At 42.8% G+C, this 22,433-nt stretch overlaps 1 protein-coding gene and 1 long non-coding RNA gene across 5 annotated transcripts in view; one reads left to right on the plus strand and one right to left on the minus strand.

Moving 5' to 3' along the window:
* The window catches only part of RBM47 (RNA binding motif protein 47), a 74,149-nt gene that overhangs the window by 23,737 nt on the left and 27,979 nt on the right, over positions 1-22,433 (minus strand). Inside the window, exon 1 of one of the 4 annotated variants that reach the window (XM_079306906.1) lies at positions 16,225-16,359. The exons of 2 other annotated variants lie outside the window; for them this stretch is intronic. The gene's annotated coding sequence lies outside the window, so the exon portion shown is untranslated. Of the gene's footprint in view, positions 1-13,242; positions 13,267-16,224; positions 16,360-22,433 lie in introns of those variants that run through there. One more of the 4 variants, XM_079306907.1, reaches the window with a different exon arrangement.
* Positions 16,457-20,706, plus strand: LOC306802525. The gene is made up of 3 exons (XR_013774390.1): positions 16,457-16,564; positions 17,175-17,238; positions 19,787-20,706. It is a non-coding gene; the product is annotated as an uncharacterized lncRNA (long non-coding RNA).

Here is a 22,433-nt window from a genome sequence, read left to right on the forward strand (position 1 = left end):
GTGGCTGCTCCAGACCACTCTTTCACACCATAGCTTCACATTAAACTGGTGCTGCCTACACAGGGTCCCACTCCATCCTTACTGCAGCCTCTGTGAGCTGCCACAAGCATTGAGCAGCTGCACCATGCACCCCCCCAGCACCTGAGCACCTGTGCTGGCAGAGGCTAAAGGAGGGTGGGACCTGTCCCTCTGCCAGCCCTGCTGGCTTAAAGCATTTGCCGGGTCACCGGCATTGAGCAAATCCATGGGAAAACAGGGGAAGGGTTTCTTTTAAAACCTGCTGAATCTAGTTTCACAGCACAGCTCCTCCTCTGAAGAGGCCAATGAGATTCCACAGTGGGGTAAAGGACAGCCTTTCTGGAACACCAGGGAGTTCACTGAATCATCCCAGGAGACCAGAGGGTAGAATAGCAAATTGCAACTCTTTATAAATTTGTGTGCTGCTGGTGAATTTTGGCACTGTAGCTATTCAGGGGCTGAAGGTCTTGGAGGGATCAAAGAAGGAGGGGCAGCAAAGTAGTTTGAGCTCAATAGGTCACCATAAGGTACCAAATGGCCACTTCCTGTGGCTAGCAGGGATATCCAACCAGCACAAGCCAACCGTGTACCAACCAATTTTGATAATTAACAGGTTACAGACAAACAACATTCTTGCTGGTTCCTCTCATGGTTTTCTTTTTGCACAGAAAACCACAGGTTAGTGTGATATATATTCACAAGAAGGAGAGTAAAGACCTCCAAATGTATATTTATAGGTGGCTTTCAGAACCAGGGTATGAAAATGAGTGTGGTTAGCACACACAGTCTTTTCCAATAATTGCTTTGCTTTTTTACAGTTCATGGTAGAATATAAGTATACCAAAGGGAAAACTCTTCAGCCAATAGACATCAACTTGGGCTGGGGCATAAGCTTTCCTATTTTCATTCTTAATGTCTTATTGAAAATGAAACAATAAGCATCACTTGGAAATTGTGTGCAAAAGGAGGTTATCCAATAAGGAAACTGACAGAATTTCCTTTAGGAAGGCAAATTTATTTTTCTGCCTCCCGGTAACAAGAAGGAAAATTCTAGACCACAGCAGACTGAATAATCTGCTGGGGAATTTACAATATCCATTAACTCCAGCATCTCTTATATTTTATTACATGTCCACAACTTCCATTTCTCAGAAAACTGATTTACTATCAGGATTTGATGATGTTGGCAGAGTCTGAGCTGGCATGCACAGCAAAGGCACCATTGCCAGAGAAGTCTGTGTTGAGCAGACTGAGCTTTATACCAGCCCCATTGTTAGCACACCTGTCATGGGGCTTCACAAGGAAGGAATTTGCTATGACTGGGTCACCCATCAGTGGTGGGTGCTGCCATGAGTCAGGAGTGGGCTCACATCTCTTGGCCCATCGCAGGGCAGATTTTTGTCCATGTGCTCCAGCACAGATTTACCCATTCTCTCACATGCCCTTGCCTTACCTAACCCCAGCCCAGCACTCTGGCTCCTCCTCTGCCAGCATCTGTATCCTGTCTGCTCCTCTCCACTGCTGACCTTCCCTAGGGCAGGCAGAGCTGGGGCTGCAAACCTGCAGCTGAGCTTTCTTCTCAGCAGCCAACATTGTACCACAAACAAGCTGCAGGCATGCTGCTCCTGAGCCACTGCTTTGGGGTGACTTGAACTATGTTGCCAGTCTAAGATGTGCCTCTGCACTGTAGGAAACAGGATGGATTTGCCTGTTATTCCACCAAAAGTTATCTGCAGCACAGGAAAGTCCTAGAGCTACATCTGTACCAAGCCAGTTTCACAGCATGCAAACAGAAGTGTAACATTAGTGACTCTTGATAGAAGCTTTGCAACCTTGTGGTAAAATGTTCACCTTAACCAAACGTGCTTAAATAGTGAAAGGGGACTGTCACCTCTGCAGCTGCACCTGGGCCAAGGCCCACTGCTGGTGTGGGGCTCTCAGGCATCATCCCCCTGACTGCCAGAGCTGCTCAGATTCCCCTGTGGGGTACAGCCAGTCTAATTAAACTTGAAAGTGCTCAAAGGCTGCGTTAATGGGCAGCTCTCAATAATCACAGAAAGGTGGGTTTTTTCAGAACTACACTTCTGCTATAAAATGCTTCTTTGTCAAAGAAAAATCTCAGAGTACTGTTCACATAACTTACTTCAAGAGATATTTGACAAGATAAACCAGGCAAAGTGTCTGTGATTTCAAGGACCATAATAGCTGAAACATTTAGGAATGAAAAGAATGGTCTGAATGGCTGTAATTATTAAATCCACTAGCCAAATTGCTCTTTCCCTTTCTCACTAAAGAAAATACCTCTGCAATGACCCAGGATCTGCCACTCTTGAGCCATTGACAACACCTAAGCAGGAGATATGTCTCATTCAGGAAGAACCTAAGCCCCACAGTTCCTGTCTGTAAGAAAAGGTCTGTATTTTCAAGAGGACATTTCCAAACTGGCAGCAACTAAATCCTTAAGTTCAGGCTTGGAAGCTACATGAAATGGTCCTGAGATAGGGAGATACTTTTACTTTGGCTAAAGGAGGGGCTGGAGCCACAAAACGAGCTCTTCTGACCATATCTGCACTCTCAGCTCTGCTGTGTTTCATATTTCTTGTCTTCTGCAGGGTGGATGTGGACTGTCTAAGCCAGGCCCTGTGGCTGAGGTCACCTTGATTTGGGGGGAAGGACAATACTTCACCTAAAAGGTTGTCTGCTGTGCTGTCTTTGGGTTCAAGGAAAACACTCCAGCATGCCTTATTTGCTAGTAGAGCTATAACCCATATGATCAACTGTTCTCAGCTGTGGGGCAGAAATATTGCTCACTGTGCACCTGAGATACGAGATGCAAGGATGCATCTGCAATTAAACAGGAAATTGCAGCTTGTCAGTGTGTGTTAAATGAGTGACAAATGGCAGTAAGTATGCAGAGATACTCCCTTTCTTTGGGAAAAAATCTTCTCAGGAACTTTAAAAGGATTTTTTCAGTGACTTTGCCCTCCTAAAAATAAACAAAGTAAACTTACTCCGAAAGGAAGCACGTTTAATTGATGGGAATATGTATAGGTTTCATCTTCAAAGTAAGCATTTTACCAAATATCCAAAGAAAGAGCTGCAACAGTCTCTATGCAAGCTAAAATGGTTGAAATGTGACCTTTGTAGGGCTGTGTGCTGTCTTCAGAGACCAAAGGAGGTGGGCAGAGACCTATGCATGAGGACATTGTCCTTCCTGCTACCTCACTGGTGAGTATTCCAGAAGATCAGCATAGAATGCTAATATGAATATGAAATACATTGCTATCTAGATTAGTGTGGCAACCACCAGATTGTCATCTGTCCAAGTACTTAGACTTTCACACCACCTCTGAGGTCTGAATTTTCTATCTGTAGGGAAAAATATTTGCTCAGTTTATATTTAAGGATGTATATGAAGAGGTGGTTGAAATTTTGTTAGTGTATAAGTTTAGTTGAATGAAACCAATACACACTTGGTGCCACATCATCATGCTTGACATGAACCACGTCATATCAGGATTTTAATTTGACTTCTTGTATGTTTCATGGTATGAAACTGGTGGTATGTAAAAGAGAGCACATTCCAGAAAAAGCAAATAAAGCTATCAGGTGGTGAGGTTTGCCTTGCTCTAATCTCTGGTCTTTGGAAAGTGAAGCAAAATTATTTTCTGAAGATGTAACACAAGACCGATGAAGAGTAGTACGGTTATTCTGAGGTTTTAAACTGTTTTTCTTTGGAAACTCTCAAATCTTTTGGGAACAATTATTGCTAGAAATGAAATCTAAGTGGATTAAAATTGCCTTGATGATGCCAACAAAGGAAAAGTAATTTTTTTATGCAGTTACTGAGCTATGTATTTTCACAGAGGAAAAAATGTAATATTTTTTCTCTGTGTATTTACTCCAGAAGAGAACATTTTATACACTTGAAAAGGTTACTTTTGGTCTGTTACTGATCACCTTAGAGAATGAAATATAGCATTAAAAGAGCACTTGGAGAGCAGAGCATGAGGGTTGCTATACATACACAGGACCCTGGTGACCTGGAAGAGCAGCAGCCTCCAGAGTGACTGCCTGCTTCTAACAGGGATCCTCAGTCATGCTCAGAGCAGGGTCAGCTTCTCAAAAGGATCAACTTCCCTATCTAAAGCATAAGACAGTCTCATGCATTTAGTGGCTAAGAAGACAGACTTTGAAACAAGATTTTCCATAACCACTTCCTCAATGAACATTGCATTTCAGAGCATCTACTACTCCCCAAGAGACTGAAACAGTCTCTCACTGTCCAGGCTCCCTTTGACACAGCCTGAACCCCTCCTAAATACCATAAGAAACATATATAAGTATTTCCATGGGGTATGGTTACTGACCTACAGGCTGTTCCTCAGTGGCAGAAGGAGATTCGTGCCCTGCTGAGCTGTCACACTCCCGGTGCCTCTGTCAGCGTTGTGTTCCCAGCTCCTGAGACCTCAGCCTGGGACTTTGGAGGTCACAGAGAAGCAGCAGGACAGACCTTGTGCTTTCAGATGCTCTTTTACTGAAGCTATCAACGAAAGCTAAATCATTACAACCCCTAAGGATGACTGGAGCTGATTAAAGGGCACTTTACAGAAGGTTCCTCCCTGGGTACACTGTGACCGTGTTTCGCCAAGAGCAGCCAGCCTCTCCTGCTCCAGCTGGCCAAAGGTTAGCACGGCAGAGTGAGCAAAGTCCAGCACTAGTTCATGGTTAAAAGGCTAAAGCCACCCTGGCTTATGGCAGGTGCTCTAGCAGTGAAGCTGCTGTGACACTGAAAAGCATACATAGAAACTACTGTAAAATTTGGAAGAGGGGAGAGTGCATTTTGGCACAGAAGGCAAACATTTGCTGCTGTAACTGAGCAAACAGGCAATAATAGACTCATTGTCTTTGCCTGAGTTAATTTCCCTGTTTGCACATCCTAATACTTGCATGCTTTTCCTGGTTTTGCTGAATGTGTGGTGTTCCCATCCTGGTTTCCTAAAAATGGTCCCACACCCTGTCCCTACGGTGCCTACAAACTTGTGACATGTCTGCCAGTCTTTCATCTGCACATTCCCACTGTGGATGTCTGCACCAGGTGCAGTCAAGCTGCTCACAGGTGGAGAGAGGTCTCAGAGAGTTCATACAGCCTTGGGAAAGCCAGAACTAACTCTGAGATCACATTTGTATGAAGCTGGGAGAGAAGCTGAGCTTTCCCCCAGTGCTATTTGGGGAAGCAGTGGTCAGAAGGGCTGTACAACAGCACCTGTGGCCCTCAGCAGCCACACAGCCTGCAGGACAGGGTGCAGAGAGGAGCTCAGGAGAGGGACAAAGGTTGGGAGGATGAGAATTGCTGGGAACCTGGACTAGAGCTGGAATTGCTCTGCATTCCTACAGTGGTGTTGTAGGAAAGCAGACTTAATAAGTTATGTTAGTCATGGATCAGCCTGCTGTAATGATTTTAAATCCTCCATTACATGTCTGTCAAATTCACACTGAGATAAGTAGGAACTTAGCATGCTCAAGAGCCTTTGAAGACTGTATGGGTGCCTAGACACTGGGCTTGGGAGATCTGACTTTAATTACTCATGTCTTAAAACAGCAACATATAAAAAAGCAGTCCTGTCTTTCAAACACACACTTTAATCACTCACCTAGTGCCCAGGTCACCGAAACTTTATCGAAAAAAGCACACAGTTACATTCTAACCCAGCAAAAATCAATTTTCTGAGACTGTGCTGCACTTCTTTTCATTAAGCATCTAACTGTTTAAAATTAACCTAGACTTAAAGAAACATATTCCAGAAGAGCTGACCTTATAATGAAACAAGGAAAAACCACCGAGGGCAGGTAGAAATCTGAAGAGTAGACAGTATCTCCTGATAAGGATGTGGAAGGGAACAATCCCACTGCTTGTCTGCCTGCTGGTTTGGAAACCCCTACAGCTAATATACTGCACTACTGTGCCTTTATTTCAGCAAAGGGAAAACACAGTTTATTTATTATCCCATTATAGGGCTTTGTTTCTGATGTCCTTACACTCCAAAGCAGCAAATGCACCAAAACAACATACTGTTTAATATCAAACAATACTCTTGTTTCTCATCAGAACAGGGAAGTCAATGCTTCCCCAGCTGCACAGCTAGAATGAATATAATTATACACTTAGACTGGGATTATCAAAGAAAATAAGGAGCAGCAGGAGAGCAGGGTAAATTTATGACAGCAGCACAACCTGTTAGGAGTTTCTCTAAGTGCCTGTCAAGCTAGGAGCACAATGTTTTACACAACTCAGTGTCAGTTCTTAGCTCTGAAAGAGGAACCAAGGACTGGAGATGTGGCATGGGGAAAAGGAAAATGTTGCATTTCAGTGCAGAGTGGCACACATGAGCCCCAGCTTTTGTAGCTGGCATAGAGGTTACTTCTGGGATCTCACAACGCAGATTCTCTGCCTGGCTTTGCAGTAGTTCTTTCTCTTGGTATGGACCATAAACTACACTCTAGACATGAAAGTTCAATTGAAACTCTTAAAAGAGTGTTTGTGGTTCTAATAATGTATTCTCTGCACCAAAACTGCAGAGCTTTTTTGCTTAAAAAAATTCTCAACAGGCCATAACATAAGCACATCACCTGGATTTGAGCTCTCATCTCTTGAGGAGGAGCTGCAGAAACTCCCTTCTCAACGAGGATCACTTTTACTTCTAGGAAGAGATTCCTGGTGGAGGAAGGACTGGTCCACTGCCTGCACTGGACATGTGAGGCAGCAGGGATGGCACCTGTGTCCTGTCCATTCCCAGCCAGTGAGACCTGTGCTCACTTGGATTCCTGGAGCAGCTCAGGGCAGTCCCCTGCCCTCTGCACATCAGCACACATGATAGCTCAGTTCTCCAGGTCGTTCCCTGTCCTGGTCTGCTGAGCATCCACACAGCATCAGTGCTTCTTTTGGGTCCTCTTTAGAGAGAATCAACCTATCCTTCCTGACCAAAGTCCAAATGTGGCTCCAGGGACAGATAGGCTCCATGGGTCAGCTAGTGCCAGGAATGGTTGCCTGGCTGACACAGCAGAATCTTCTAAGAGGATTGTTGCACTCCCAGATGACCCTGTGTGACCCTATGCTCTGGTCAAATGCACACCTTCAGTTCCATGACAGCCCTCTGCTATACCTCAGGAGCTGGCAGCAAACAAAAAGCATATGAGAAATTATAATTATGCCCCAGAACTGGGAGGGTCATCACAGGTACTAGAGAAGACATAGGACACCTGTTATATGGATGAGCCAGCCTGCTGGAGAGGCTACTCTCAGTTTCTGATACAAATAATAAATTGACATTAATTTAAATTAGAACACTGTCTGCTAGCTACTTTTATTTTCCTTAAGCAACACAGCATAGTTAGTAAACATAAATGAAAGCTGCTGGTTGCAAAAGTTACTCCAAACAAAAACAAAGTCTAGTAGGCAAAATAAATTTGGAGGTCTGAGGTACAAGCTGCACATGCTTGGTGTCATACCTCCAAATGACTTTCTGTGATTGTACAGATTGAAACCTGCCAGGAAAAACCTACCCTGGGATCAGGTGAGGCAAAATTTATTTTCCTTCTGGTTTCTCAGAAGTAGAGTAGTTGTATGAAATGTGGGCCGATAATTAAAAGATTATTTTATTTATGAATGTGCAGAAACTTGCATTTAGCACTGGACCAATTTTGAGGATGCTGCAAACATCCCTATGTCTGTCCCCTCTCATAGGCATTTGCAGTGCAAGTGGTTAAAAAAACACTACACAAAGAGAAATGTCATCTTCCCCTGGGAAGAGACAGGCAAGCAGAGGAGAGAGAGGCACATCATGGCACAGCCTGCTGCTGGGAGCATTAAATCACCAAACAGGAATGAAATACTGTGTCATTACACCCAGCCTGCACAGAAAGCATCCCACTGCTAGCAGGTGAATGGGAAAGTCATATTTCACAACCAGATTTTAGCAAGGGGGTCATGCTTTGAAGATGAGAGGCTGTGCAAAAGAAACTGGCTGTTTTTAAAATTCAAGCCCAACACTTGGAGAAAACCTTCCAAAAGGTAGCCTCCAGTACAGCTGTGTTTATGGGTGTATTCAACCAGTGAGTAGCTGGCTCATAGAACTTGAGTGCAAGTAATGATTTAACATCATGACCCAAGCAAGAAACTGAAACACTCCAGAAGCAATTTTGGCAAGGGTCCATTTAATGAGTCAGAGTGTCCTGTTATCTGATGGCATGTTTTTACATGGGGGGAGCTGTTTTAGTTGCTGTATAATAATCTGAGAAGCTGCAAAGGGTTGAACACTTCCCCCTTCAGAACCTGCCCAGTCATGGTTGTGCATGGTGTCCTCATCAGCAAGGCAAAACTGTCCCTCCCCACTGGATCTGTCTGGTCATGGATCAGGGTCATGCATGTGCTCTCTGGACAGCTGGGACTGTGACCTGGGCTGCAGCTCTCCTGTCCCTTCCCTGTGAACTTCCCTTGCTTTTGTGTCTGGGGATGGGGTCCCATCTTCCTGGTATTAATGTCTGTTCTTTTTCACATGAGCAGCCAGAAGAAAAAATGAGAAGTTTAGCATGTTCAGGAATCAGAAATAAATCTTATTTGAAAGCTGAAGAGATGATCCAGATGGGTACATTTATTCTGGTGATGGTTTTCATAAAAAACCACCTCCCAGCCTCTCAATCCCACATTAATTAAAAAAAACCAAAACAGCAAAACCCAAATATTTGACCTTATTCATATCTTACTGATAGAGCTGACAGGAGATTATGGATTAACTATATGACTAAAAACTGCCAGTACCAGACATTTATATAAGCAAACAGGAAAATCTATTGCATGTAAAAAAAATTACCAATGTAATATGTTAATCTGAGGTCTCAAAAATATTTAACATTTGTAAAGTTGCTTAATTAAAAAAATCAGCTTTTTTTGCTTTTTTGATCAGCTGAAAGTTCGATCTGGAATGGTCAAATGCCAGTTGTATTGCAATTGATTATTTGTCAGGAATTGTCATAATCTCTAATACCAGAACTCTACCTGCAGGTACAGGAATATTGATTATTAACTGCATTCCAGACTCAAGGTAATCAGAGGGATTAAAGAGGTGGAGCAGAGGAACTTGCTTGCACATATGTGTGTCAGGTCCTTGAGTATGTCCCCCTCACACAAACTCACAGATCTTGCTTGCTAACAGCCTGAAGGACATAAAACAGATGTTTTGCCTGCTGTCTTGACACAGAAACTAATCTACAAGACTCAAAAAAACATTTTTAAATTGTTTGCAGTCCAATCACAGAAATACAGCATTAACTTTAAGTAATTTACATAGTTACTACTCTGGAAAACCTGAGTTTAAACAAAACAGCAAAATCCCTGGAACTGGATTGGATAAGCAGGGGAAAAAAGGAAAAAAAAAAAGAAAAGAAACCCGAGAAGACACTGATCCTATCTCCCATAGCCTGGCACGTTAGCACAACTTGATTCCAAAAATTTAATTCCTAAAAATCTGACTTCTTGAAAATAACCTTCAACCTGCCCCCACCCCTTTTTTTTAAAATGCACCTTTATGGTATAGTCAAGAACAAAACAATCAGGCATCAAAGTTCAGCACCATGATAAAATTAAGTGCCAGTTAATAACTTGCCAAGGAGACCAATCATGGACTCTGGACACAAAGTCTAGTGAGGTGGCTGAAGTGTCCCACATAGCCTGGGCTAATGGAGAGCTGCACCATGAAGCTTTGCTAGCTGGTGCTAGCACAGAGTCCCTTCATCAGGTAGGAGTTTAAGAAGGCTGCTCATCACCATGAGGAAAGAATTCATGAAAACATGAGCTTACCAGTTTTGCCTTTGTCCATCAGAAATTCCTAAACTTGACTAAGAATTATTATTATGTGTGTTTTTGAGACAATTCCTTCTTGACCCGTTTTTAACCTAGTTCTTTAGTTTTCCACAAAACAAAGCTCTAATTAGACTCCTGATGCAGGAAAATATCTAAGCAAGTGAAAGCAGTTTAAATCTCATCACACTAACACAATTACCCTGTGTCTGAAACCACACATGTGCTCTTGGGGGTGGGCCCTCCCTGCATCTCCCAAAATATAGCCCGAAGTCTCAGTAAACTTCCTACCACTGTGGTTAATGAACAGAGGAGTTTCCACTGTCTTTCCACACTGCCCTAAAGACACTCCCAAGTAATTCAACAATTCCTTTATTGAAACTTCCTTGTTTAAATGCAAATGAAGAGCAGAGCTGAGCCTACAGCATTGAATGAACAAAAATTGAAACGCCTTAACCGGATTTAATTTCCATGCCTTCTCTCTTTTCTTCTGTTGGGAAGATGTGTCATCACAAAGTTTAAAAGAAATCTCCCTGTGCATCCCGTTTCTATTTACAGAGGGCTGCTCTCCTTCCCATTTGCCATTTTAAGACCAAGTAGAAAGAAACAGACTCTTCATTGAAACCTACCCTTTACACCTGTGCAGAAAGCAGTCACCTTGAAAAATGCTCAGCTACAGTCATGTACATTATTCCAATTAGTGAAAGTCATAGCATTTGTATCCGACATCAAAACAAACTTCCCATTTTCATCAAAATATTCTGCAGCATAAAACAGAGTACTACTAGAGTGAGAAACTTAGCATATACAACAGTACAATATTAAACAGCTGTGTATGACTATTGTGGGCTGTCTGTAATTTTGGTGGTAGTACAGATTTATAATGGTGACTTTCACTCTGGCTGATCAGAAGGAAATTTTCTTCAGCCTCATTGGAGCAACTTCACAACACAAAATGGATCAGGAGGGTCTTTTCTGACTTTAGTTCAGGGTGAAACCTCATCAGGGCTTTGAGGAAGAGGACTGTCAAGCCTGTCAAAATATATTTCCACTTGATATATTGAGCCTTATATCTAGATTGTGAAAAGGAGGAGCCTGTTGCTAAAACAGGCTTTTTTAGGCACTTTATACTGTTTCTCAGTACTCTAGTCCTGGATTTCCAGCCAAATGACACCTTTCTGCTGAGGGGTGTGATACACCCCTGAAACAGGCAGCTCTTCTGAAGCCCAGGCAGCTGATCATCAGCCCATCTTACTGCTCCCCACTCCCTTCTCCTACCACCCTCCCTGTTTGTTTCTGTTATATTGCTCCCTTCCATGGAATTTTCTCTCAATGTTGTCCTGATACACCAGGTGTCCAGAACCCTTTTCCTGCCTTTACAGCTTTCGCCCAACCAAGGGCAGCAGGGTTCCCCCATGCCCATCACCATACCAAGTCCTCTCCACAGGGATTGATGGAGCTCATTTGGATAGATGTACTGGATCCTCTCCCACTCTCCCCTATGACACTGGTTTTGCAGGCACTGTGGTATGATCATGACTTGTGAGCATTACTCAGTTTCAAACTGTCCCCTCTGCTGAGAGATTTCCACCTAACTGCTGATGCCGAGCTAAGCTTTGGCTTCCATACTGATTGACAAGAAGTTTTAATAAAAATGTTGTGCAGATGAAAATATAGGAATATATGCAATGGGGTCCATAGGCACATCCTACAAATTTTTTGGACTACAGCCTGTTTTTCCCTGGAAATCCATTCAGAGCTATCCTTGATGTTATGTCCATACAATGACCCAGGCATTGCCCTTTCAGATTTATTCATAAGCACAGCCCCTTCAGTATGGAGGAAGTAATTACAATATAGGTCTCCAGGATAAAGTTAGCAGGTATAAATCTGCTACCAGATGGAGGAGGGTTTGCAGAATCAAGATTTTATCTATTATTCCCATTGATTAACACCAATGGACCAAGTAATTCTCTTAAATTCATCCTGAAGATGCCTATCAATGAATTTTATTTTGTCAAGTCCTTGGTTTCAGGTTTATAAAGTTGTCTGCCCACTAAGAGTTAACTACAGGTTTGATCCTCTCTGAGAACCATTCAAGGAAGAACTTCACGATAGAGTGGCCACAACTTGGAGAAGCATTAACAAAAGTGCCATAAACCAGGGTGGCAAAAGTTGTTTCTGTGCATTACAGAATGCTTACATAGCAATGTTCCTTTTAAAGCATCCCAATTTTTCCAGGTGAAAGTATTCTGTTCAGTAAAGCTTAGCAGGATCCCAGCTAACAGTTTGTTTAAGGGGTTTTGTGGGGGCTGCTTCCAGTTGCAGTAACAGAGACTTCCCAAAGAAAAGAAGATAAGAGCAAGATGTGCAATTTTTCTGGAGACCATTAAAAAACACATTGCTGCTATAGTACCACAGCATTTTGTCTGATAATATCTTTGCAGGAGGTAGGAAGGACTGGAATAATGACTGTTTCCTGAAGTTCTTCAAAAGTGGTTTTACAGTTGGTAGAGGCTGACTCTTCACACAAAACCCAAAAAAATTTGGTTTGAACAATGCATTTTCATTTTTAATCCAAATACTCATTAGATGCAAGAGATACAATCTGATGACCTCTCAAACTTGTTTCTTTCAAAATACAAAGATTTAATGGCACTATGCCACTTTTACTCAGTGTTTTTTGCTTTTCACTCTTACACCCTGGGAGTTGCAGGGAAGAGGAGCAGTAAATCTCTGAGTCAGAATACTGTGGTGTGAGAATTAAGTTTAAGTTCAACCTTTAAAAAGCATCTGTACACAATTATTTGTTATTACTTCTGCCTTTTAAAGTGCAAGCAAATGATGTTTGATATTGACAGTCATTTAATGCTGGAATTAAAAGGGAAACATTGTGACCCAGTACCAGGGAGGGGAAGGCAGAATTGCCATTCATCTGGACAGATATGCTTAATCATCAACTATATACTGCACTCTGATCTGTGCAACATCTGAGTTCTGAGAAGATAAAAGTTCTGAAAGTTATTACAGGAAGCACAAATTGCATAAAGAAATATTATCATTGAAAATACACATTGCAAAGAAGGAAAAATTAAATCAAGATCTAAGCATTCATTTCTCTTTGGCACAATTGGGAACCACATACACATGCATGCAGCACAAAATAATTTTTGTAATTAAAATAAGTAAAATTACTTAATTTTATGGAAATTATATTTCACATTCAGCTGCAATTCATAGGTTAACCTTGTGTTATTTAAGTAAAATTGAAAAGCTTGGGTTTCAATGCATCACTTCTGCTCAGCTACAAATGTGCAGAGGTAAGTTTGCTTGTCTCTGATAACTGTCTATTAATGTTTGCATTTTACCTGATAATTTCATTCACTGCAACAGAAAGAGGAAAGTTAGCTTATTGTCTCAAAATATGCTTCTTCAATTGGCTCTGGAAAAGTAAATATCATCCCTCAGAAAAGTCTTACTCCTATAAAAGAAAGTGTCCCACAGTAATATTTACACTTCTGCCTTAAGGAAATAAACTACAGAAATGCTAGTGTTTTAAATTGCTCCCAAAGTGACACAAAGTCACAATTTTTCTGGTCGTGTGGGTGGTGTACAAGTAGGCTTCTATAGAAAAGATTGTCCAATACTTTGAAAGAAAAGTCAGTAGCTTTTCTTCATAGAAGGAATGAGTCTTCTGCCAGAGACTGCAGAGCTGTTGCTCTTTTTCCTCAAGCCCAAAGCAGCTGCAATGGCCATAATCAGCTGCCATGTGGCTGTCAGGGAGAAAAATATTAACTACAGAGTTCTGATTTGGGGTAGGCTCTTAAACAAAGAGGTCCAGCACAGTGACACAAGTTACCCATCTGATCCAGGTGATTTGTTGTCAACATCCTTGTAATGGGGAATCAGCAATGGTGTGATAGCTGCTACACAAACAAGCACAGTAAGCAAATGTGAGCCCCTGGAACGAGTGCTGGAGTGCAGGAGGTCACTGCAAACAGGGTCCAGATGCTCCTCTTGGCACCCTCCCAGTGACAGCCCTCTCACTCACCCCCAGAGGCTGGGGACTGAGGCTGTTCCAGCCTCCCAAAGGGCACTGCTCACCTCGTGGGGCCCTGGCAAGCATGGGCAAGCTGGGAAACCCTGACGCTTTCTGGGAGGAGACAGCTGAGTTTTGCAATGCCCGTTCTGCAATCCTGGTCGCACGAGGGTTTTTGTTTGGCAGGGTTTGTTTTATTTTTTGCCATTCAAATAGCTGGCCCTTACATTGAGAACATCACTCCCAAAGCATCTGAAGAGATCATTTAATATACCTTTTTAATGTGGTAATTTCTGCTTCAAATATAAATTGGAAATCTAAAATAGCATCACTATGTGAACTTTGTGGGATCCATACCACAGGAGCTGCCTTTAAGGGCGAAGAGAGACTTGTTTTTAACTAGCAGCTCTAACTAGCCCAGTCTAAACACTAGTCTCAGCCTTTTTTGCCTTATATATCCAGAAAATGACTTTGCAGACCAGCTTGTCCCCATGATGGCTGCACAGCCCTGCTCCTTTCGGTCTATGTACACAGGTTTAACCAACTGAAACTTGGTAAACAGCTGTGCTGAACACCAAGCACAGGGCATGAAACCAGTTTGCTTCATTTTAGCATGCAACGATATATTACTATTGACAGAAACAATTTAAATTGTTCATAATTTACAGATTGTTATCCTGAAAGCTGTCTCAAACAGGACTTAGACTGAACAGATTTTGTCAACAGCCTTATTCCTGCCATTTAAGCCAAGTAATCTCTCCTATAGTCACCAGCTAGAACCCTATCTTTGTGTGAAAACAGACAAGATAATTTTGTCAATACTGTCTTTTGTTTTAGATATTTATTTTTAAAATTCCAATCTCTGTGAACTCTCTGATGAGATTTTACCACTTTTTTTTTTTTTTTTTTTTTGTTACTGCAAAAGAAATTTTTACATCAGTCCAATTTACTGACAAATACTGGAATATACAATTTACTGTCAAATACTGTTCCTGGGAGGAAAGGGAAAGACTCCCACAACACTGTGACACACATGAAAATCACAGGTTTTAATCATAGTCATGCTTTATGTCTACAAATTCACCAGCAGACTGAAACTATGATGCAGCCTTTACCAATATTTTTATTGAATCATATTTCAATCCTTTAAAGCAGCCATTTGTGGGAACCCAGTTGCTTTGTTCTCCAGCAGCCTTTCCTTGCACTTTGCTCTAGGAGTTTTAGGTACTGCTAAGAATTGGAGACACACTTAGACTAGTTTTAATAAAATAAATGGGTTACTACACTTCACTACAACCTAGCTACACGGAACATGTACTGAGCATAAATATCATGCTGTGTGCAAACAAGAGTTAGCAAACACATCAGGAAAATCTCTCTTAAATCAGGAAGGATTTAAACACGGAGCAAGCACAGCTAGAGCCAGACACCGATAAACTGGAAGTGATGAGTTCTTTATAAAAAAAAAATCTTGCATTTTGTTTAGCACACAAAACACACAATAAATCATGAATACAGACACCATGTCATTCACTTCACACTGAGCCCTCTTCAGGATTATTTGACAGCTGCCTGGGGTGTAAAAAGTAGTTTTTGAAGACTCACTCAAAGATAGATAGACTTTTATAAATACACATGCAGATCAGCAAAGCACACGTGGAGGATGGTTCCTGCATGAATGAGTCAGTTTCCACTGGCTGGCAGAAACTTTCAGTCACTGAGCAAAATTGAAACAATTATTTGAATCTATTCATCTTCACCTCTCTGAGTGGCATATGCATACTAGGAACTTAAATCCTGGTATTTTTTCTGTCTACTGTCCATGTTCCATGTTCCAAGGAACATGGAAATAATCTTGAAAAAATTAGTCACTTTGCCTATTTTTGCAAAGCTTGGTCAAAATTCAGCAAGTATTTTTCACCATGAGTCACTACCCACATCCCTGTTGCAATAATTGGATTACACATTTTCATTAAAATCTCTGACTCTTGTTCCTACTCTTCAGTTAGAAGATGAGCAAAAGCCAGGTTTGATTTTTATTAGGAGACAATGAAGTTTTCCAACGCAATTATGCACTCATTTTTGCTTATTTGAAGATACAACAAAACCCAAACAACTAGCTAATCAAGCCTGAGTTAATCAACCCGTGCTCTAGATGACACCATTCAGCCAACTACAGCTGGTAAAAGCAAACTGCAAAATAACAAGGCTAACTCATCTTCCTGCTTCCAGGGAGACCCTCCAGGCAAACCCTAGCACCCCAAACCCTTCTGCCCCTGGAGGCAGGGAAAATGAAAGTGGGAAGCGGTACCTGGGCAGAAGCTGCTGTGTTCCTTGGGGCTCTCGCCGCCTGCCTGGGCAGCCCAGCGCTTCCAGCGCCTCGTCTGCCGGCTGGTCAATGTTTTACCAGGCTGGGAACCTGCCCTGTCCCACCCTCCTGGCAAACATCTGTGCGAGAAGGCAGTGCCGGGGCCACAGGGGCAGAGCCAGGGCTGCAAAGGTCGCTCCTCTTCTACCTGCCCTGCTCCCTGTTCTCCCGGGGAACACTCGGGAAAAGGGAAACCTGCTGAGAGGGGGAGCTAGGGAAAGCATGTCACGAAGGGAAAAAAAAAGGTACATAAGTGGTGCTATTAATAGATAATTTGTGGCAGGTAAGTCATGATAACCTTTCTCTGTATTGTTGTAAGGTTGCAGGCAAGCCTAGGCGTGCCTTGCTGAGAGCTGAGAGGGAATGCTTAATTTGTGGGAGTACATAAATTTCCAAGTAAATCTGTGGCATTCATTCAAATGACAGCTAAAATTCCAAAATCATAACAAAAAGACTTGAACTGCACGATGAAATAATGAAAAGGGAGCCTAAACACAAAGGCAGGGGAAAGAAATGGCCAAAGCAAACTGCAACACCTTGCTCTATCCCTGTATCTTGACTTTTCAGGAGTGCCCCAGAGTTAAAGCTCTACCTGTACTAAACAGAGCTTTCCTGTTCTCAGGAAGTTAACAATTAAAAGCAGAGGGCAGACGAAATGGGCTGCCAACTGAGCACAGTGCTGATAAGGTGGCACTGCTGCTCCCTGAGGAGGAAAGGGTAGCTGCTGAGCTTGGGAAGCACCCAGAGGCTGGAACTCCACATGGAGAGGCTGCTCCCAGCATGGGAGACATTTTCTGAACCTGGCACACAGATGTTTGCTCATGGAGGAACAATGGAAAAATCTAGGCTATGCTGTATGTTCTGGTTTTGTGATACTGCCTTGTCTGTCACAGGATTTCAATCCTGGTTTGGGGCAGAGCAATTAATTTTCTCTAATTTGGATCTCCAGTCTTAACAGTATGTATTTTAATGTAGATGTTTAAGAAAAAAATCTGCGCCACAGCTGCTGCAGCTATTCAGATCAGCTGCTGAGACCTGCCACATGGTGCAACAGCAGTCACTGTAATGGGGTCCGTGTGATGGGTTGGTGTTGGTCTGGACCTCGTACAGCCTTTGACAGGGCTGGGGATGTCCACACCCAGTGGCACTGGGCTGAGGGACACCAGCTGAGTCCAGTCAGGTTGGAGAGGCAGCCTCTGCGTGCTGGGTACACTGTGTGTGTATTCACAGGTGGCAAGCAGCACAGCTCCATCCAGCTCAACAGCTTGCATGCACATGTGACACCATTGCTTCAGCACTGGGCTGTGGCTTGACCCGAGCTGATGCGTCACTGGAATCAGGTGCCTTCCCTGAGCCAGGACTCCTCAGGGCCCAGGGCAAGCCTGCAGGGGCTGATGCATGGCCACTTGCTGCAGCAACACAAGCCTTTACCAGATGCCCAATGTGCCCAGCACAAAAGTCTGCTCAGCTCTCAAGGTCCATTTGCTCGGTGTGTTTTCAGGTGTGTTGCTCCCTCCTGCCAGTCTGAATTCACCTCCCCTCCCCTTTTGCCTGGAAAAGGAGAGGCAGAAGGGGAATGTCACACATTTGGTACTATGGCACCATGGCAGCAGCCTGTGACTGCCTGCTAGGGTGGTTCTTTACTGGCAATGGGCAGGATGATGATTAGAAAAGTCATATGGACTTCCCTACAGCTGCCAGACACAATCCTGCTGCTGTAGCACAACCTGCAAGACTTATCCATATCTTTTGCATAAACCTCATGAATTCCCAACATCAATTTGTATATCTGGATGAAAATCCCCCACAGCTGCTTTACAGCATCTACTCCCAATATGTGAGGAAAAGTGCCATAATTGTGCAGGGGAGGGAGAGACCCATCTTCTGACAGCTTCTCAGGCTTGTAAGCCACATCATGCCTTGCTGATATCCCAGTAGAAGTAAGAACACTGTGCTGTTCCACAGAGCTGCTTGGAGTCTCAGCTGTGGCTATCGCCTCCAGACCCCCAGGCAGAAGGAGGGGATTTATCTGAAATAGTTTATCTGGGCTTAAGACACTGCCTAGCCAGATGCAGGGAGCAGGAACTCCTCATGGCACTCTTGCTCCACCTGGTAACAAATGCTGCTCTCAGAGAGGTGCACTAGACAGGCAAGGGAGGAGGTCCAGTCAAGCTGTTTTTCTCTTCAGTTTGGATAAGGAGCCCATCCAAGATCTCTCAGATTTTTCCAACAAAACCTGCTTGGAAAAGACCATGTTTCTGCGAAAAGATTTGCTTTTGCCAGTTTGATGTTTTGTGGTTGAAGTAGCATTTCAGCAGAAGAGTCTGAAGGAGACCTGGCCACACACCTTCATCAGATATAGTTTTTGTCACTTCTGTATTCCATGTCATGGTCTGGTCTTTGGCAAGCTCAAAACTGAGGCTGCAGTGGTGAGATTTGGAAGTAGAAGAGCAGTACACTGGTACTTGGCTTATGGAGCCAGCTCAAATTTGCCTGGCAGCATAGACAAGGTTACTGCCTGTTATGGGATTTGTTATTGTACAAATACTCAATTTTCCACTTCTACAAATTGTGTTAGCCTGGTACAAGCCTAAGAGAGTCAAATAGTGTGTAGTATTAACACTATGAGGCCAGAGAACTCTGAAGAAACTCAGTTATCAGTTGTAGCTGCCAGGTATAGCTACCACAGAAAAATGATGGCTCTACTACAGCACATCTGAAGTTGTATCATGTCCCCTGGGCAAATAGAGCAGTGGAAAATTTGATGGGTCCTCTCTCTAAATCTGCCCTTGTAGATCAGCTGATATAAAGCAACAGAAACCAAACCTTTTTTCATTGTTGCACAAGAAATTTAAAAATGGCCTTCCCTGTATAGCCATCACCTTGAGAAAACTCAGTCTGTTATTCACACATTTTCCTCTCTCCAAGATGAGGTTTCCACAGGGCTCAGAGAGAGGTGGATGCTTGTGAGGAGGCCAAGTCTGCCCTGGTGTCAGCTGGTCTGAGGTGTGCTGCACCTTGCCTTCACAGATCACTGGGGGTGGCATCTGATAGCACATGGCTGACAGAAAGCACTGGGGCCATGGGGACTTGGCACTTCAGTCTCTTTCCAGCACACAACCTTTGTCACAGAGCACAGGCTTCAAGGGCAATGTAACACTTGAATATTTACTCACTGCAAATGGAGGAGATGCCTGCTTGGACAGCATACAGACTGTAAAGTCAAACATTAATTTCATACAGACATCCTATAACTCCATAGTGGCTTGGGAACAACTAATACATAGGGATATTAAAAGTGAGAAAGCACCTAAAATTCACAGAGCTCTTTCAATGAAACACCAAATTACTTACAAATTGTTAACAACCTTAACAACACAGAGATCAAACAACAAAACTAAACCATGGGTATCAGGTAACCAGGGGAAATTTCTGTGAATCTTAAATGGGGTTTAATTTTGTTCCAGTTCTTTTTCATCATATGCATTTATATTTCATCCTGCAGGGCAACACTTACTTTGGAAAAGAGTACAGGCAGATCCAGAGGGGCTGTGCAGAGGCTGTGAAAACTTTCCATTCCCAGTAAAGAACCTGCATCTGAGCACATGGGGCTATTAGGAATATGTTTAGACCCATCCCTAAGCAACGTGTCGAAACCACCTCCCCAGGAAATACTGGTACAGCACTGATCTCCCCTGACAGGAGCTACATCCCCTTCTCTGGAGCAGAAGGACTAGCAACTACCTGCTGCTAAAAAACAGGTGGGAGGGGGAAAATAATTGCTGTGAGCTGTGGGAGATCTTTATCACAGCAAAACAGCAGAGACCTGAAGTATGAATCGAGAGCACTCTTTCAGCAGTGGCCTGAACTCTGCACACATGAGGACACCTCTCCAGCTGTGGGCTTGACTGGGTCTCTGGGCTCTTGGAAATCCTACCCGGACATGCCACCAGTGCAAGATGTACAGTCCTGCCATACCTACTCATCCCTTTGGTCCATAATTTAGTACCTTGTGCTGAGCTTTCAAAGCAAAATGCCTTCTATTGGAGAATGAGCCCTCAGCACTTGACAAAGTACTCCTCTGGATGATAAAAAAGATGGTAAGGAAACTGTGAAATGTTGCTGCTAGCTGATCCCAGAGTGGTTTGGCTTGTGGTTTCAATGGATAGGAGTTTTAGTCATCACTATTCCCTTAGAGGGAGCCAACCTTGCAAAATACACAAGATATGTAAGAAAACTTGCTCATGATTCACAGAGAAAGCCAATGTTGATGGGAAAGAACATTTGCAAGCTGTTTCTGTTGAGCTAACAATGAATGGGCAACCCTGATACAAAATCATATGTCAGGCTAGAAAACACCCAACAGAAAAGTTTTTGGTTTTTTTTTAGAAAAAGCAACATATCCTACCTTTCTTGTTCACTCCCTTATTTACAGGTTTGTTTTTTTGTTTTGTTTTGGTTTTTTTCAAAAATAGTATTACAAAACATTATCATCCAAAGCTTTCAGAGAGTATTGCCTATTTTTACTCTATCTTGTTTTGTAAGACCACACTACACTAATGATTTGGCAACTTCACACTGCGGACAAATATTTCAAAATATTCCCTTCTTCTGAACACATAGCTGTTAAACCACTTTTACATGTATTGCTGCATTTTGTGATGCCACCCACAGTCACTGTTAGGAAAGGACCTGGGAAACTGGATGTTTTAAAATCAGGGATGTACATACCCCATGGGTTTGATTTTAATGCAAAAGTCTCTCAGTTCAGCTGCTTCTGGGACAATTCATGTAAACAGGGAGAATCTCAGGCTCAGGCTTTGGTGGTGCTGGTTTAGTCAGGATCCTCACTGGACAGCTGGGAGGGGTATTTGTGGTCTGGATGCTTTAACATCTTACCCCTGGACCCTTGTGTCCAGTTGTGGAGACAGGTGCAGAGGAGCAAATGGACAGGTCTGGGAGGAGCACCTGTGGCACCAGGAGAGCCTGGCAGGCACAGCTGCCCTGGCAGCCATTGGGATGGCACTGGCTGCAGGTAGCAGTGCCTCTGGGGCATTGCTCTGTAGGGACCATGACATTAATTTATTTATTATCTATCCTTATGTCAAGATATATTAGGTTTTAAAATGCTTTGTAAGAGCTGACTGGACATGTGGAGATCTAAAAAGTTAGAATTTTTAATACAAGAGAATACATGTGTCACTAACAATACATTGATTCTACTTTCATGGACATTAACATTGGAACTGAAACTAACCTGTAACCATTTTAGCATTGATTATTCTTACACTGTCCTTAGCACCTTATGTTAAATTTGGGCAAATATTTGCTCTCAGTTCCTAACATTAGATGACAAGAAGCACCTTCATTACACTACAAATATGCAGCTAGCTGCCTTGAATGAACCCCAGGAGACAAATAATGTTTCTAATTTAAGATAACGCTTAAGAAGATAGTACATACAGAGATTTATAGCTGAATGGAAAAGAATTGGTCTGAATCAGCCTTTCCAGAACATACTGCCAAGATGATGAATGAAATATTTTTATTCTTATTTGCTTTACTCAAAATCTCAGAGGAGATATTGATACAGATCTCTGTGAGGCCAGTTCTTGAGAACTGTACTTACGTATTTGGAAGCTATAATTTACTTAATTATCTCCATGCACCCCAAAACATCCCAGAGTTCAGGACACAGATGCCTTTTACAACACACCAACGTCATCATCAAATTCAAGGCACAAGAAAAAACATTTGTAGGTGAGTGGGATGAGGATCTGAAGGTAGGATACACACAGTGGAACTCTTGCTTTGTGGTTTTCCTATCATCTGCCTGTAGGAGGTGTCTGGCTGCCTCTCACTTCTCTCTTTTGGTGGAAACCAATTAAGAGCTCCTGCCTAGAAATAGCAGAATGGCTAAGACACAGCTGGAGGTAGATGGGTTACCACAAAAACACGAGTTAGTTAAGATGCCAAAGATAAAGTGAGTGACTTGATAATTGTCTGAAAAGAAGTTAGGAGAAAATCACAGAGATTAACAGACATGGTTCAGGAGGTACAGGATATTGGGAACTGCTTACAGGGTGAGTGACAGATGCAGAGCAAGGTGGGATAGAGCTGGAAGGCATCTTGTGGATACAAGAGATAGGAGG

Source organism: Erithacus rubecula (genome assembly GCF_903797595.1).
Source record: "Erithacus rubecula genome assembly, chromosome: 5".
NCBI classification, from domain to species: domain Eukaryota; kingdom Metazoa; phylum Chordata; class Aves; order Passeriformes; family Muscicapidae; genus Erithacus; species Erithacus rubecula.